The sequence below is a fragment of the Marmota flaviventris genome, chromosome 7 (assembly GCF_047511675.1).
Source record: "Marmota flaviventris isolate mMarFla1 chromosome 7, mMarFla1.hap1, whole genome shotgun sequence".
NCBI lineage: Eukaryota > Metazoa > Chordata > Mammalia > Rodentia > Sciuridae > Marmota > Marmota flaviventris.
Window position 1 is genome coordinate 130,712,033 of NC_092504.1, and position 17,340 is coordinate 130,729,372.

Consider the following 17,340-nt stretch of genomic DNA (forward strand, 5'->3'; position numbering starts at 1 on the left):
AAGTGGAAGTTTTTGGGAAATGGTTTTTGTAACTTGAAAAGTGTGCTCTAGTCTGTATGCTTTGGGGTTGCACAGAATTTTTTTATTTGATAGAGTTGTCTTCTAGTTCTTTTTAAGCCTCTTTTTGCCTGCTGTATGCAAATTTCTGTTTTCAATACCTTCAAATGTGCAACTCTTATGTACTTAGAGGACCAATTCTTGTATGTCATCCCAGGTCACTGACATGAGTAGTAATTACCTCCTACTCCAGGCTTCCATAGCACTGGCCTCAAAACCCTCCAACAGCGCATGTGAACTTTTGTCTTCATTTTCCTGTTTCAAGTTTAGCTGTCCAGTGTATCACTCACAGTACCAAGAGGATCTTCTTGAAAAACACATTTTATTCCAGGCTTGAGAACCAAATTCTACCAGAACAATGTTCTCTAGTGACTACTAACCATTAAACAAACAAACAACAAAAACAACAACAAAAACATCTTCTACATCTCTGTATAGCATCAAAATTGCAATGTGTGGTTCCTTCATGGTCTTTTGAGTTTTCTTGTGCAGAAGCACTGTTCCTTCACGCCTGTGTATATCCATGCCCCAGTAACTTTGACATGTTGTTTCTTTATTTCTCCACCCACACTCCTCTATCCAGGCCATATAATAGGCACTTACCAATTCTTCTAGGCCCAGAAGAAATGTAACTTCTCTCTAAGAATACCTCACTCCTTCAGGTATAGTTATGGTTTAGTTTCGCATTTTGAGAATATTAGCATCATTCTGTTACACCTGAAGTGAAAGTCAAAATGCTTATGCTGGTGGTGGGGTCCTAGAGCATTCTTTAGAACCTCCCTGCCTCCTAGGACTGCTCTTGTCCTCATGCCCTCGTGCTTGAGCCTTTCCACTAGCTGATCCTTCTGTCTTCAGCAACCTTCCTGCAGATTTCCACCTACCTATCATCCTCAAATGCTGCCTTCTCCATGAGCCCACCCTGACCATATTTGAAATCCCATTGCAGTTTTACCAGAGGTAAAACATACCCAACCAATCTTACTTATGTGATATATTTTTCATAGAATTTATTATTTTACAGAAGACTATACCATTTATTTACTTGATTTATTTTTTAAACCTATGCTTACCCATTAAATGTAAGTTCTATGAGACCAAAAAAATTGTCTGCTTCTTTCTATTAATATACAGAAATGGAACTACACACACACACATACTGCCACAGTCTGGCTGGGCACAAATGCCGCAGTCTGGCTGGGCACACAATCACGAGCCACCACACAGCTTGTAGATTCAAACAGCAACTCTTTATTCCCGAACTCACACCAGCCGTCTACAATCACGTTCTGGGGAAATCCACGTTCTCTGCCCAAATCCACGTTCTCTGGGCTTCTATCTCCAAAATATACTGTCTGAATCCCGTGAGAACTCAAGGGGAACTCAGGCAGCAGGATACGCCCTATTCCCAGCAGGAATAATCTTAAACCTTAAACCTGGAACCTAAACTGGGAACGCCCTAAACAGGATTATCTTAAAACCGGGAACACCCTAATCTGCCTTGGTCCTTGAGCAAGGTCACCTACATTCAATGTCGCTGCAACATGTCAGCAACATGGGGTACGCTGGCAAGGAAATTGTCATACCTACTTGGCTAATGGCTCCCAGCATCTCCCCCCTTCTAATTAATTAAACAACAAGCAATGTGGCTTAAGGACCGTGCCTGGTAGGTTGTCCAATTCAACATATGGTTCTTACCCGTCATCGGAAAACTGACCTTTAGGCGTCAGCCTCCTGTCTTAGGTTGATACCACTGCAATTGGATCATACCCGTCACTGACTACCGGTCCAGCATAAGCCATTGGCCCCCAAATTTTAGACCATCACTAGCAGAAGGGAGGAGGATACAGAAATGCCACGACACCAAGCCAATTGACGGCTCCTTGGGAAAAAATTGCATCACTGGTGACACCATCAGCAAAGATATGTCAGCACTACCACAATTAACATGGGGTGCGCTGGCAAGGAAATAAAAATTGCATCACTAGTGACACCATCAGCAAAGATATGCCAGCATTACCACAATTCGCTGCACCAAACGATAGTTACATAGTCCAGGCAAGTTCTGCAAGCAGTTCAAAGCGGAGGAATCTATCAATATGTCCATTTCCTCCCAAAGTAAGTTTCCTCCCAAAGTAAGTTGACTCTTTGAGTGAGCATTACTTGTTGAGTTCTTCACCGGCACTGGGATGGAGATAGGAATTCTGGCAATGATGCTAAAGAGACATTATCCTGAAAAGAATTATTAAATATAATGAAAAGGAAAGGTGAAAGTAAACAAACAGATCTGTTAACCTACTTTAAAAACAATCCTTAACAGCCTTTTACCTAATTTAAACTAAACCATTTAAATCACGTGAATAAAAATAATAATAATTCGGATCCATTTTTTCATGAGCGCTCCTCATATAAGAAATATGGACATACGCACATACAGACATACAACACAAAACACAAGAGTGTACACAAACGTACAACACATAAGAAAATAGTAAAGGCCTTGTAGCTTTACCTAGGTGAAATCTCCATTGCAATGTTTAAAAACTCCACAGTCAAAAAATAAAACTGATCAGAAAAACATTAACCTAGGTTTGTATGAGCTCAAAAAATAAAAATAGAACCTTATGATGTGGAAAAATGCAATAATAAAATAGCTATTGAAAAAAGCATCCTGGTTAATCACTGTCGCAGATGTAAGAATGGCCAAGCTGGAGTTCTGGATATCAGCTGTTATGGATTTGAGTCAAATCATCTTCTTTTCGATCTGTAGAGACTGTTTTAGTTAATCTCTCTGGAATCCAAATGGGCTGCTGTTCTCCCTGTGGAAAAACACAAACAGACCCCCGACTCCAGACAATCACTGGGTCAGGACCTTTCCATTGTCCTGTTAGAATATCTTTCCAAAGTACTTTAGGCTTATGTACATTTTTTGGATACATATGTCTTTCCGCAGCACTAAGTCCTGATGAATCCAAATTTAAAAAGTTTAGAGTAAAAAGCGTTATTTTAAGTTTATCTTTGGGGGATATATACCCCTTTACAATTCCCTCTTTTTGCTTTAATAAGTATGTTTTAATAGTTTGATGAGCTCTTTCAACTATGCCTTGTCCCTGTGGATTGTATGGGATTCCTGTTATATGAGTAATACCAAATGATGAGCAAAATTGTTTAAAAGAGGTAGAGGTATAGCCAGGACCATTATCGGTTTTTAACTGTTTAGGAACGCCCACAGTGGCAAAATTTTGTAAGCAATGAGCTATAACATCTTTAGTTTTTTCTCCGGCATGAAGGGAGCCCATCAAAAATCCAGAAGAAGTATCAACTGTAACGTGTAAATATTTTAATTTTCCAAATTCTGGCAAGTGTGTGACGTCCATCTGCCAAATATGGTTAGGTATCAGTCCTCTAGGATTGACTCCAAGATTAACTTGTGGTAAAAATGTCACACAATTTTGACATTGTTTTATTATATGTCTGGCTTGTTCTTTAGTTATTTTAAAACGCTTTTGTAAAGTATTAGCATTAACATGAAACCTTTTATGAAAATTTGTAGCTTCTTCAAATGTAGAGAAAATATGTATGTCATGTGTAGTTTTATCTGCTAAATCATTGCCTAAACTAAGGGCTCCAGGCAATCCTGTATGTGCCCTAATATGTCCTATAAAGAATGGATCTTTTCTGTCCCAGATTAGACTTTGTATAGTGGAAAACAAAGAGAAAACAGTAGAAGAAGGGGAAATCCTACCAGCATCTTCAAGAGATACTATAGCATTAACTACATACTGACTATCAGAAAATAAATTAAATACAGAATCTTTAAACATCAAAAAAGCTTGTAAAACTGCATTAAGCTCTACCTTTTGAGCTGATTGTTTCGGTACTAAAAATGTAAAAGTTCGATCTGGGGTAACTACTGCTGCTGTACCATTATTAGACCCATCAGTGAATATATTTGGAGCATTCATGATAGGTGTTTTTCTTGTCATTTTAGGAAAAACTACAGGATGCTTAGACCAAAAAGACAACAAAGGATTAGATGGTAATTGATTATCAAATGAAACATTAGATTTACACATGATTATTGCCCAAGTATTTAACTCATTAGCTAACTCATCAATTTGATCCATAGTATATGGAGTAATAATTTTATTGGGAGAAATTCCAAACACTCCCTTCGCTGCTTTTATTCCTTTGAGTATTAATTGTCCTACAGCCTCAGGATACCTAGTAAGAATAGTGTTAGGAGAATAAGATAAATGTATCCATAATAATGGACCTTCTTGCCAAAATACTCCTGTAGGAATATTTTTTGTTGGTAGTACAATAAATAATAAAGGCAAACTTATATCAATTCTATCCAAATGCATATTTTCCATATATGTTTCAATAATTTTTAATGCCTTTCTTGCTTTAGGAGTTAACATGCGGGGTGAATTTGGATCTGATGGACCTTTTAGAATATCAAATAAAGGTCCCAACTCTCCTGTTGGTATACCTAGATAAGGCCTTATCCAATTTATGTCTCCCAATAACTTTTGAAAGTCGTTAAGTGATTTGAGTTGATCTACTCGTATTTGAATTTTTGGTGGACGGACCATGGTTGAGGATAATAGAACTCCTAAATAATTAATTGGAAAATTTAATTGTACTTTATCTATTGCTATCTCTAGATTATAATTTTTTAATAAGTTTGTAAGTGTGGCATAACATTCCAGCAATATATTTTTATCTTTATGTGCCAATAATACATCATCCATATAGTGAAATATTTGTAGTTCAGGATTTTGATTTCTAAGTGGCTGGATTGCTTTGTTAACATATATTTGGCACATAGTTGGACTGTTAGCCATCCCTTGAGGGAGTACTTTCCATTCATATCTCTGTTCAGGACCTTCATGATTTAATGCAGGGATAGTAAATGCAAAACGTGGACTATCCTCGGGATGAATTGGAATTGAAAAAAAACAATCTTTAATATCTATAGCTAAAACATGCCAGGTTTTTGGCAAAGCAGACAATTGAGGAATCCCTGATTGAGCAGGTCCCATAATAACCATCTCATTATTAATGGCTCTTAAATCTTGCAATAATCTCCATTTACCAGATTTCTTTTTGATGACAAAAATGGGAGTATTATGGGGAGATATGGAAGGTTGTATATGTCCCTCCGCTAATTGTTGTTTGACCAGATCATGGGCTACTTGTGTCTTTTCTTTAGTCAGGGGCCACTGAGGAACCCACACTGGTCTTTCTGATTTCCAAGTAATTTTGATTGTCTCAGTGGCCCTTTCTGAAAATCCAACCCATGTCTGTCTGTTCCTTGATCTATTTGTACTGGTGCTGCTATACCTTGCCCTTGTTTTCCTAATCTTTTTTCTTTCCTAAAGCCTTGTCTAGCCCTAGTAGTGGGCGCATTAGGATTGATGTTATTTGTTAACGTCAAACCTAATTGATCTAGGACATCTCGTCCCCATAAATTTATAGGAAGATGATCCAATACATATGGCTGTATAGTTCCTTCACATCCTTCAGGATCCTTCCAATCTAATATCATAGAACTTCTATGGGGATTAGTCGCCACTCCTAGGCCTCGAAGCGTTTGAGTGGCTTGTTGTAATGGCCAATGTTTTGGCCATTCTTGACGAGATATGATGCTAAGGTCAGCTCCTGTGTCCAGTATCCCATTAAACTCATGACCTTGAATATTTAGTTTTAGCATTGGGCGAGAATCTAAATTTAAAGACAACATAGCCCAATCTACACCTGTGGAGCCTAATCCCCTGGAACCTCTTTCTACACTATGACTAGGAAATTTATTATGTAGGCTGGGTATTATTAACAACTGTGCTATTCTATCTCCAGGTGAAATTACTGATATACCTCTTGGAGAACTAGCTATAATTTTTATTTCACCTACATAATCGGGATCAATTACCCCAGGACTTATCATAAGTCCTTTTAATGTAGATGAACTACGTCCCAGTAATAAGCCTACTGTTCCTTGGGGAAGAGGTCCTTTTACTCCTGTGGGAATGATTTGAACTCCCATCTCTGGAGTTAATACTGCTCTGGCAGAGGCGCAGATGTCCAACCCTGCGCTCCCTCGGGTTTGTCTGATGAGGGATTTAATGGACAATGTGTCCTGGGCACTAGCCTGATGGTGTTGCTGGGTTCCTCCACTGCCCCGTAGATTTGTGGTTGTGGGCCCCGGGGCATTGGGCCCCCCTGTCCGTTTTTTGGCAATGGAGCCTGATGCCTTTCTCCACGATATCGTGGATAAATACCTGGTCTTTGTCCGTTTTTTGATAAGGGAGTACCTTCTATGGTGGTTTGAGAACGGCATTCATTAGCCCAATGTCTCCCTCTACGGCATCGTGGGCAAATACCCGGTATTCTATTCCTTTGATACCTACTTTTGTTAAACCCTCCTCCTATGGGGCAATTCCTTTTAAAATGTCCTGTTTGTTCACAATCATAGCATGTTTTTGGCCTGGCATCTAAAGCCTGTTGTACTGCAGCTGCCAAGACTTGCCCTTGTTCATTAATATCTCTACATAATTTAATATATGTGTTTAAATCTTCATGTCTCCATGGTCTAATAACCTCTCTGCAGCAACGATTTGCTTGGTCATAAGCCAGTTGTTTTATTAATGGCATTGCTTGTTCTGTATCCCCAAAAATTTTGGCAGCCGTTTGAATTAGCCTATCTACAAAGTCAGCGTAAGGTTCATTAGCTCTCTGTATTACCTTAGATAGCTGACCTTGTAAATCTCCATGTCCTTGTAAAGTCTTCCATGCCCTAACTGCATCTGCAGCAATTTGTGCATATATAGCAGGATCATATTCAATTTGTTGCCGTTGACCCTCATAAGGTCCTTTTCCTAACAACATATCTAGATTTCTTTGAGGGTAACCGGCTGCTGCATTTCGCTTAGCTGTCTCCGTGCAAAATTCCTCATTGGCAACCTTCCATAACAAATATTGTCCTCCATTTAGTACAGATTTACACATGCTAGCCCAATCTGCTGGCGTCATGTCCAAGTTAGTAATGGACTCAACCATGCTTACCGTGAAGGGAGCTTGGGGACCATAGGTTGTTACAGCCTCCTTTAACTGCTTCACTGTTTTAAAATCTAATGCACGGTGAATTCGCTGCCCTCCTGCCTGTTCAAGTACAGGGCATGCTAATCTTTGAGGTCCTGTCTCAGGATCCCATTTATCAACTACGGGGTTTGAGGGCCACTCAGCTGTCTCCATCGGTGGGGCTGTTGGTTGAATTACGCCCTCTTGTGATAAAACGGAGTTAGTAACAGCCTCCTGTTGTGGCCTTTTTCCTAACAACCCCTTTTCCTTTAAATTTTCTTCCTCTGTCTGACTAGCTCGAGAGACCTTCTCTTTTGCTTGATCTAAAATGTCTTTCTCCATGGTCTGAACCTCTAACAATTTACTTAACATCTTTTCGGTTTGTTTTTTACTAATTTCTAATCTACTATAAAGATAACGCAACCCAATAAGATAGCACAAAACAAAGCCGAAACTGAATGAAACAAAAACGGAATAAAAAATCATTGTATCAATTTTCTCTTCCTCAGGGCCGACACACTTCAAACCTTTAGTCAACCATTTTTTCCAGTTTGCCTGAGAAATTTCTAGGGATAGGCAGCTTGAAACAAAAACAAGATAAATCAAAACAATAACACATTGTTTTTTGAATTGGTCACCCATTCTTTCTCTCTTCCTCAAGAGCGAGAAATTTCACTTACCTCTAAGCTTCAGAAGTTCCCCGTAGGGGCCACCAAATTCCGCAGTCTGGCTGGGCACAAATGCCGCAGTCTGGCTGGGCACACAATCACGAGCCACCACACAGCTTGTAGATTCAAACAGCAACTCTTTATTCCCGAACTCACACCAGCCGTCTACAATCACGTTCTGGGGAAATCCACGTTCTCTGCCCAAATCCACGTTCTCTGGGCTTCTATCTCCAAAATATACTGTCTGAATCCCGTGAGAACTCAAGGGGAACTCAGGCAGCAGGATACGCCCTATTCCCAGCAGGAATAATCTTAAACCTTAAACCTGGAACCTAAACTGGGAACGCCCTAAACAGGATTATCTTAAAACCGGGAACACCCTAATCTGCCTTGGTCCTTGAGCAAGGTCACCTACATTCAATGTCGCTGCAACATGTCAGCAACATGGGGTACGCTGGCAAGGAAATTGTCATACCTACTTGGCTAATGGCTCCCAGCAACATACATAGAATGAGGCCTGTTTAATAAATACCCATTGGCTAAATGAAATAAAAAATCTGGAGCAAATAGCTTGGCCTCTTTACCCTCTAGCTCCTTGTATTTAGAACAGAGGTCAAAAGTATTCCTAAGTGACATGGCTATTGTGATTAGTAAATGAGACATAGCACGTAAGGCAGTCAAGTCAGCATGGAACTTGACACATAGTATTCCACTAAAAGCTCCCAGCATTAATGGCTTTGTTATTGTTACAAGTTCTTAAGATTCTTAATCATTATACTTGAAAAAATTTTAAAAATGAGAAAAAAACAGGAAAAGTATTTATGAATGGAATTCATTATATAGCTCGATATTTGTTAACTTTAGAAAAGTAAAAATGACATTTTATAATATAGAAATGATATCAGAAATAATGAAACATTAATGAAAATATTTCCTAGAAATTTCATTTAAAACAAAGTGATACACCTATTTTTAAGGAATAAAGCATAAAGTAGGATGGAGTTGACCGGCAGCTTGGCCCTTTCCGCCCTAGCCTCCTCATTCCTAATTCTCCTGTGTGGGGCTCTGCTTGCTGAGATGTGATTCTCTCTGCTCAGGGTGGTTCTGCAGGTCACCCTTACCTACTAAGGTATGGGCTCAGCCTGCTGTCTTTACAACTGCAGGCATTTTTTTCATCATCTTTGGTTTATTTTATATAGGTTTTTACTTATTTGTTCATACTACAAAACTCCCTTCCTTCTTCCAATTCTTGATAATTATCACATTTTAATAATTTGCAATTGATTCATTTTTAAAGAAAAACTGATGGATCAAATTTTTATAAAAACAATTATAAATATTATGTTTCCAATTTTCATTTTGTAACATGAGCATGTTAGTGTCTCTATCCTCCTTCTTGGCTTTCACTTTAATACTGGTAATATTTTACACACTATTGTGTTATGGACAATGAACAGTTTTGCTTTCTCTATAGTTGATTCTAACAGTAGAAAAATTGAAAACATTGGTTTATTATGATTGTGTAACTGCTGCCCAGAAAGAGCAACAGTTGTGTTTAGCTGCATTTACTTTTCCAGATTTTTAATGTCACAGCAGCTGTGCTGTTCAATACCGAATATTCCTTCCATCAAAGGAGGATGAATTTTTACTTTTTCGGTCTTATTATTAAAATCACCCTGACTTTGCCTTAACTTGGTTTTGAACTGTGATTGTGTGTTGTAATACTACATTCAATAGCTAACAACGTCTGATTGCAATTGTTTCTGCTTCTGGAAAAAATCTGTACACCTTAATATCGTTTAACTGGTAGGACAGTATTTGCTAAAAGTCAATTTTACATATAGTCTTATTCTACTAGTTTGTTGGTTTGTCCCAATAGTAGCATTTAAAACAAAATGCTAACTCAATTCTGCCCCAGCTCCCTGCCAACAAGGAAGAAAAATTAAAAATTAAGATCATATAAATGTGCACTCATAATTTGTGGTGTTCACTCTCAATTTAAGCAATCAATATGAAAATAATTTCCTTCCATGCAAGTACATTCTCAATGATTTTAAATTACTGGACATTTCTTTTCAATAGAAAATTCATGAACATTTTGTTACTATATAAGTGTCTAGATTTATCTTATTTTTCCTCTGTGTTTGGAGACTTCGTTGCTTATTCTCCCCATATCTGATCCTCCTGATGAGAAATATGATGATCTTCTGATCCTTATTTCTTGGAGGTCTGCTAACTGTTTGTTGTTTTCTATCTTGGTATAGAAAATTCTTTTTTTGTCATTAATGTGTGAACATTACACAATATTTTGTCTATGTGAGATATTTTTAAGTCATCTTGGTGAGGTACTCAGTGCTCAGTGAGGTGAGTCTGTTGTTCCTTTGTAGAATTGTTTTCCTTCTGAGCAGATTTTTTTTTTTAATGCCTAAAGTGATATTTTAGTTTTCATGAAGCACATTCCTCCTTCCTAATTCTTTGCCCTTGTGTTGGAAAGTTAGAACTACTTAACTACTTGAGTTTCTTGAACTACTTGAAATTCTCAGAAGACACAGTGATGCATCATTTCACTGTGGGAATACATTCTGGAAATGAGTCCTTAGGATATTTCACTATTGTACAAACATCAATGGAGCACCTACACACACCAAGATTGTTAAATAAAAAGCCAAGTACATACCTAGACTATATGCTCCATGAGGGTATCCTGCTGCTCTAGGACCCTGATGAATAAAACAGGATACCCTCACGGAGCATTAAATCAAATTTAAAGACATTAAATCAAGCACAAGAGAAAATGAGGCAATCAAAAATGGGGTAAGCATGAGGTAGGTGAGGTGGCTGCCAGTGTAACATAGCCTTCCATTTTAGAGTAAACATTTTTCTAAGTAGAGGGGAAACACACTCTAAAATATGATATAAAGTATATACTAATGTAAACACATCAGCTTGTAACAGGCTGCTGATCATTATCAGTATTATGTACTGTACCTAATAGCATGCGATATACTTTTATGGGGCTAAGGGTGCAGTGGATTGGTCCAAATCATCATCCCACAAACATGTGAGTAGAGACATGCTGTCCAGCTACAATGGCTATGACATCACTAGGTGATAGACATGCTTTACTCCATTACAATCTTTGGGGATCACTGTCATACATGGAACCCATCATTTACCACAATGCTCTTCTTTGGCACCTAACTATACTGAGTAACACACATACATCTTGTTATGGTGACATTTTTTTTTTGCCTTTAAAATTGGATTTTCTCTTTGCTTTTCTGAATTTCCTAAGACAACAGGCGTTTTTCATTCTAATTTTTACAAATAAAGGAATAAGTTTGACTGGAAGTTTTATATTAGCAGACAGGACTTGGCAATTGACAACTGGTCCTTTAGAGTCAGGTTTTGTGCTATTAAAATAAAGAAGGTTTGATATGAAGCAGTTATACATACATTACCACTTCTTTTGGTACCCTGAGAATGTATTTAATTTTTAAAAGAATATTTCCTATTAAAATATAGTGCTTTACTTTCATTCTTCTAGAAAGGTATTAGTGTGTGTTGGGAGAGCAGTGGTCATGGGAAGGAACTAAATAAATCCTAAATTTCAGGACTACAATTCCATCCTGACTTTCATTATGGATTCATAATGAATGAATATTCTAAATTGGAGATCTCCACTCTCAACTCCTGGTCTACAGATCTCCAGAAAAAGATAAATTGTGTGTGTGTGTTTGTGTGTTTAAGATCTTCTCTGCAGTGGAAGCAGTCTCTGTGTTTTTAATGAATTCTCTACAACAATATAATTAGTCTTCTGTTTCTAGAACTAGCAAACTGAATTTTGAATAATTTTTTAATAAATGCAGTAGTTTCCCGTAAGATGATACAGAGAAACTACAGTTATATGAAGATTTTTTAAAATTTATTTTCCAAACAGCTCACATAATTATGCTTAATGCAAAGAAGAAATTATCTGTCATATTTCTTTTACAGTTGTACTAAATTGCCAAGTGTCTAATTAAACAAAGATCAGGGAAGCAGCAACACCTCAATCCATTATTTATGCAAACATTTGTAGAACAGAAAATTTTAAATTAACATTACATCAAGTTTTAGGAATATCATCTAACTCATGTTTACAGATCAGCATTAGATTTTGTGAGGATTTTGTTAGCACATATAATTAAAGATCAGAAGATTTACCCTGTGACATGGAACATAAAAATTGAAAAGACAAGAATAAATTATTCTTGTAATTATATATTTTTTCAGTTTTTCATTAGAAGAAGTAGTTGAGATAAGTGCAGTTACAGTTGTAAACTGGGTTAATTAGCTTAAATGATTTCTGCTAAGAAATTATTGTATCTATTTTGAATTAGTCATATTTGTATTTAAAATGAATATTTCAGATTGAATTTTTAACTTCTAAATTATGGAAATTTTTGTTTGCTCTTATATTCATTGGAAGTTTATTTATAATCTTTTTCTTGAACACTACTTAGGAAATTAGTCCTAAAAAAATTGTAGTTATAGCACCAACAAGCAACTTCGACAGTTAAAAATATTATTTTATTTTTAATCGAAAGTACATATTTTTAATTGAAAGATCATAGAGAAATATTGCATAGTATCTTAAATACAACTTAAACATTTTACAATCAGGCGATTACAATATGTAAATGCATTACATAACATGATATTGAGAGTTCTAAAGAAATCTAAAAAAGATAAATAATGAACACTTGATAATTGAGTTAATGTAGAGGCAATTTGTCAAATATGAGTCAGATTTCCATGACTGTGACCAAAATACCCAAAGAGAATCACTTAGAGGAGGACAAATCCATTTTAGCTTATGGTTCATGGTTGGCCAAGTCCATTGCTCTGGGCCTGAGGTGAGACAGAGCATCGTGGTGGAAGGACATGGTGAAGGAAAACTGCTCCATTGGCGGTAGCCAGTAAGCAGAGAGAGCAAGTGGAAAGGGTTAGAGGGAAGATGGAACCTTCCAGGCCATGCCTTCCCTGTCTACTGTTGCCACTGATTTAGTCCATCAAATTAGGATAGGCTAATGAAGTGTTTTCAAGTTCAAACTTTGCTGCGTTAACACAGGAGCTTTGAGGGGACAACTCATTGAAATAATAACATTCCAATTCCAACTTTTGGTCCCCCAAAACTCATGTCCCTCTCACAATGCAAAATGCATATGATTTATCTCCCAAGTCTCCATAGTCTTAACAGTTACAGCATTGCACCAAAGTTCATGTCCAAGTCTTCTGAGTTAAGGGAAACTCTTGGCTGTGAGCCCCTGTTCATATCAAAGGCAAGTTATATCTATCCAGTACACAGTGGTGCAGAGTAAACATTCCCATCCCCAAAGAAAGGAGCAGGAGTAACACAAGAAGGGATGGTGCCCAAATAAGACCAAAATCCAGCTGGGAAACAGGACAAGTAACTCAAGTAAACCAGGTAGGACACATGGTGGTTAAGATGTGCTCTCCAAAGAGCTTTGGTGGTTCTGCACAGCTTTACATATCACTCTCTGAAGGGAAGACCAGAGGGATTCCAAACCTGTTACCTTTTCCCTGGTTTCTCAGACATTCCCTTGAGTTCTTGATGGACATCTCCATGTCTCCTTTCTCCAGCATCTTGCACTCCTTCAGAACCAGCACCATATGCATGATGTCAAGTTTTGTTGTTTACTCGAGCAATAACCGCCCCCATTCCACAATGGTGGCTGCCATGACTTTGAGTGCCTGCATGGCTGAGGGGCCCCTTGTATAAACAAGATGCTTCCATGATCTCTTCTCAAAGAAGATTTTCTTTTTCACATTGAGCCTTCAACAAATTTGATCTTGCATATTCTGGAGATGCCCTCAAGCCATCTTTCCTAGCATTCTCATGCAAAGAATTTAATTTCACTTTTGTTTCTGTAATAATTTTAACAATCACAACTTTTGTGGCCCCAATTTTATATGCACTTTTCTGGCCAAACAGCAAATATTTAAAATCCCCTTTCTCTACTTTCTGCTCTCATTTTTTATAGTAAATTTGGCTAAATGCTGCTAACAAAATTGATGGCACTGAATGAATGCTATGCTGCCTTGACATTGCCTCTACAGATTAATTAGCACATCACCTTTAAAGTGAGACTCGAAGTCTCAGGACATGAAAATGTAGACAAGTTCTTAGCCATTATATGACACAATATGACACAAGTGACTTCTACTCCCATTCCCATTTAAACCCTCATTATCCTCTGTAAACCCCAGGACAGTCTTCACTTTCTGCTCTTGGATCTTCTGAGCTCCCACCCAAATGATTCATTAAGCTATCTGCATATATAACATTATAAAGCTTCACCATCCTACAATGTTAAGTTTTCCAAATTTCTCCCAAAAACCAGCTTCAAAGATTTTTGAACCATTTAGTCATGACTGTAGTCATGATATCAATTTATGTGTTAGTCATATTTTTATTGCTGTGACCAAAAGAACAAACAAATTAGATAAGGAAAAAAAATATTTTGGTTTATGGTTTCAGAGGTTTAGTCCATGGTCTGCTAGTCCATTGCTCTGGGCCCAAGATGAGGCAGCACATAATGGCAGAACAGTATGGTAGAAAAGTGCTACTCTTAGATAGTGATAAGCAGGAAGCAAAGAGAAGATAGGGAATAGACCACAGGGAGTCTGAACCTTTCAGGGACTGCACACAGTGACTTACTTCCTCTGCTTACATTCCCTCTGCCTAGTTTACCACCCTGTCAATACATTCACACTGAATAGGTTGTAGCTCTCATAATCCAGTAAATTCACCTCTGAGTATTTCTGTATTAATTCAGAAGATTTTGGAGGACACCTTACATATAAATCATAACATGAAACCATAAGGGAGATTCAATTCTCCTTTTTCTCCCTTATTATTTAAAATATGTGAAGCAGTGAGAATTAGATTTAGAACTTGATGTGACTGAAATCATTTAGTAATATTACTAAAATAATATTTTTTACTCAGGATTTAAAGAAATCTATCTGATATTTCCTGCAATTGTTCCTTATCTCTTTCAGTGAGCTTTTTTCTCTTTCATTTCAGTGATCCAAGTGTTGTATACATACCTCCACCATCATAAAGAGGCTCATTAAAAACTGAGTCATAGGTGCCTTGCTACCTTCCAGAATGAGATGAAGTGGTCTCCCAATATCTCTAATAATCTTAGACATTAAAATCAAATTAAAACAAGCAAAATATGAGAAGAATGATAGAGAATGAATGAGTGAGACTCCAGGTGTGAAAGTGTGACTTAATATTAAAAATTAATATAATCCACAATATCAAAAGATTAAAATTAATAAATCATATGATGAAATAAATTGATACAGAAAAATATTTGACAAAATTCAACACACATTTATGTCTAAGAAGAAACCTCTTTATATAATGGGTTTAGAGGAGACATTCTTCAACTTCACAAAGATCATTCATAGATAATGTGAAATCTCTTAAGATTAGGACAAAGCAAGGATATCTGCTTTCAACACTCTTATTTAAACAATATTGTAATTTCTAGCCATTTCATAAGAAAATGACAAGAAATAAAAGACATGCAAATAGGAAAAAATGCAGATAATATGATAATGTAAACAGAAAATTTCAATAGATGTATACATTGAACAAATGAATGTCACAGAATTTAGGATCAACCAAAATAATCAATTTCATTTCTATGTATCAACAATAAACAATTGGGTAGCAAAATAAAAAGCACAAAGCCATTCCTGATTGTAATCAAATAAAATGAAATAGTTTAAATCTAACAAAACATGCATAGGAACTGTATGCTAAAAACTATAACATGCTGATGAAGAAAATGAACAAAGGCTGTATTTGGAAAGACATGCCTATTTATGCTGCAGTAATCAAGACTGTGCAGTATTGCCAGAAAAAGAGACATATGGATCATTGCAACCAAATAGAGAACCATACAATATTTTCACACAAATGTGTCTCACTAATCTTTGACGAACAAAAGCAATTTCATGAAAGTGGGGTACTGTTCCCTAAAATGGAGTTAAAGCAACTGGATATACAGACAAAAAACACACTCTTAGTGTAAGACTCACACCTTACAAAAAAAAAAACAAAAAAAAAAACTTAAAATAAATCACAGAAATAACTGCAAGAAAATAATACATATATATATATATATATATATATATCCATATCAATGTATATAGGTGTATATCTATATATATATATATATCACATATAATCATATATATAACACAGATACACATATGTATATGAATGAAATCTTCTAGGACTTAAGCTTAGGGAAAAATGTTTTTAGTTATAGCACCCAAAGTACAATCCATACAAGAAACAAGTGAATAATTGAACTCATTAATAGTAATTTTTTCTTCATGAAAAACTTTAAGATGAAAAGTGAAGCCGCATACTTTGAGTATATATATGTATGAATATGTGCGTATAAATGTTTATTGTAGGTTTTTTTTATTTTATGTTGCAAAACTATAAAATCTTCAAAAGTCTTTCAGTAGTGAATGTTTTAGCAAACTGAACATGTGCATACATATAAACCATGCATCCAAATCATGGAATACTAGTCAGCAATAAAAAAAATTGATACAGACTGCATTTTGTTGAATATCAAGAAAATTACATAGAATAAAAAAAGGTGTAATCAAAAGCTTGATTCCAGTACTCATGAAATTGTGAAGCTATAGAGATGGATAATTGATTAATGGTTGCCAGGGGACAGTGAATTTGTGACTATAAAAATATTGCTGATCTAAAGTACTGATGATGATATAAGAAGTATTTTGGTTACTGGGTTGGTTTCATTGAGCTACCCCTGTTATAAATTTGCATAGACACACACACACACACACACACACACACACACACACACACACCACAATGTACAGAAGCCCACTGACATAGTACATGTGTAACTGGAGAAATCTATGAAGCTCTATGGACTCTACCATCAGCTTCCTGGTTTAATCCTGCATTCTACTTCCAAAAGCTATTAGAAGAGAGAAAGGCTGGGGAAACAGTGGGTATATGGGAGAACTTGTGTATTTCTTTGGAATTTCCTGTGACTCTGTATTTATTACCCACTCAAAACATTGAATGAATAGTTGGTAGTAATTTTCCTCTAAGGTGGAAGGTAGGATCTGTCTTAGTTTTAGATTTTGGGGACTGCTATACTAAATCACCACAAACTGAGGGACGGAAAGTAGCGGAAACATGTTCACTCACAGACCTGAATACTAGGCAGGCAAATGAAGGAGGGGAGGGGGCAAGGTGCCCAGTAGACGTTCTTCTTTGCCTTCCTTCTGGCTTCTGATGTTTACAGGCAACCTTGTAGTTTCTTGATAATTCTATCGTGCCAATTTCTGACTCCATTGTCACATAACATTATCCTTATGTCTATGTGCCTCTGTGTCCAAATTTCTTTCTTCTCAGAAGGAAACCAGTCATTGGATTAAGGTATACCCTAATCCCGTAGGA